This window comes from Montipora foliosa, chromosome 13 (assembly GCF_036669935.1).
Source record: "Montipora foliosa isolate CH-2021 chromosome 13, ASM3666993v2, whole genome shotgun sequence".
Lineage (NCBI taxonomy): Eukaryota > Metazoa > Cnidaria > Anthozoa > Scleractinia > Acroporidae > Montipora > Montipora foliosa.
This window is the reverse complement of record NC_090881.1, coordinates 43,902,828-43,905,327: the sequence shown is the minus strand read 5'-3', so window position 1 is coordinate 43,905,327 and position 2,500 is coordinate 43,902,828.

The window sequence follows — 2,500 nt, the reverse complement described above, 5'->3', positions numbered from 1 at the left end:
TATTTTAATTGCGTGCGTGCAAAACAAGAAGCACAACAGCAATTAAATAAATTTCAGTCTCACAGTTCAAACCCTTTTCGGAAGAACCTTGACCGTGAATACTGAAGCACAAAACAGACAACAAGCTTTCTTTCAAATATTTCTTCACTGTCACATTTCCTTTTTCTTTTTTACCTGAAGACTGTGCAGAGTTGAGTACAAAACAAGCTGCCAACGGCTCCGTGACAAAAATTTCCTAGCAGTGCTCAGCATCAAACCCTTTACTGAAAAACCCTTTCTTTGAATAATGAAGCAAAAAATGGGCAACAAGCTTTCTTTCAGACAACTTTTGACTAACAAGAATTAGTGAAATTTCCAATTGTTACCGGAAGACTGTGCAGAATTGAGTACAAATAAATATAAATAGCCAGACAACAGAGATCACAGATCCACTTAAGTTGTTCAACTCCTTCTCTGTCTTTTTTAAACCTTATGTACCAGAGAATTTTCCATTTAATTTCAGTGTTGTACAAAACACCACACTTGGATCATATTAGAAATACTGCTCACTTTGATTACGGCTCGACAGGCGAAAGATTGTTGTCGAAGTCCATTACTGGTCGATTTGAAGATTCCAGATATTTACTTTTCACCGCCTGTCTTGTTTATCCGATTGACTTCCATTATTGAGGTCCATAAGGGTATATATCTATTAAAGATCCACTGAAACGCCATTCGGGTTACAATGACTTTCGACGCCATTGCAGGTTCAGTTAAAAATTCTACTGTGTCCACCCTTTTCATGGCACGGAAAAAAATAAAAATTTAAAAATTTAAAAAACCACGAAATGAAACGCAGATTCCAACTGGGTTTGGCAACCCAGTAATGAGAGCAGTACATCTCAATCGTCCTAAAAGAACGACTCAGAGCGATCATATAAAAGCAAAGACAATGGATTTGCTAGTTTTAAGGAAAACAATGCGAATAATCTAAAGCAAAAAAGAAAAACGAAAAACTAATATGAAATCAAGAGTATTCTAACTTAGATGAACTTTCTTACCGAATAATGAAGGTCTGTAATGTCGAAAGACAGTGTAAAGACAGTCAAGACATACATTTTTCCTAGCAATGATCAAGAAAAGTTCGTTTTACGGATCATAACGAAAAAGTCGAAGTGTTCTCGGATGGTAATCGGAATTAATAGTTTTTCACGATATTCTGGTAGTTCTAAATTTGGAGGACTGTTTGAGAACTATAGAATCGTTCTTTGTACCTAATATCTATGATGATATTTCGAATTTATTCGAGATATTGTCATTTCCTGTTCTCGAAAGGAAATGTGTGTCAGTGGCAATCAACTTGATTTTTGTTAATGGGCTCCTTCATTTAAAAGAGGGGGACCTGGCTAAGATCAAATTAGAGGTTTTGCCAAAACAACAAGAAAGATGCAAGGATATACCGGCTCCCCTTTCAAATAAGGTATAGAACGTCTACACACTTCACGGTATAGTCAGAGTATTGGGTATTGTGGGTTCTTTATATGGACATTTGCCTGTGTTACTTCTAATTAACGCAGACTACGCTTCACACTAGGCACACGCATATTGACCTCTGAATGTCTAGATCTTATGCTAATGTTTGTTACGTGCGGTGCATAAATGTGTACATCAGAAATGAATTTGTTGGCCGTGGTGTCAAATTTGATTCTAGAGACGTCACTCTATTAGTGTTTATAAAATAATTAGGATAGTACGCGGACTCTCATTGGTCAATAGCTGTGTTTAGATGAAAAATGGAAAAATGGAAAAACGGCTGTGACTTCTACGTCTCGGGTTTACATACATACATACGTTTATTTCACGTCCCCAAGGGGCTTTTCAGTGAAATACAAGTGAAATACGTGCAAGGTGAAAAACGGGTTTGCATAAAGGCGGCGAAATACGAGATACAAAAACCCTCAACTTGTCGCACAACATTGTTGCGTTGCAAGTTTTGATCGATGTTTCGCGTTTTTCACCTTGCATGATCAACTTGCCCCGCAACAAAAACATTTGTCGCAGGTTGAAGAAATGCAGCGCGCTGATTGGTTGATTTGCTAGTACACGAGCACATTTGTTGCGCGACAAGTTGTGAACTTGATGAAAAACAAGCAACAAAGCCAAAATTTGTTGCTCAGAGTAGACCCGTGCTCTACTTTTCGCAACAACTTTCTTCAACCCGCAACAAATGTGTTTGTTGCGCCACAAGATGATCATGCAAGGTGAAAAACGGGAAACATCGACCCAAACTTGCAACGAAACAATGTTGACGCGCCAAGTTGAGGGTTTTTGTATCTCGTATTTAGCCGCCTTAACTGTCGAGAATTCTCCCAACTCCCCCGAGTGTTAAGATGAGCCTATTTGAAACATGGAAAACGTCCTCGATTGCTCAAATGATCCAGAGGACGTGAACAATGGATGAAATCAGTGATCGGAAAATCAATCAATCAATCAATCGATGGCAATTAATCGATATTGATAT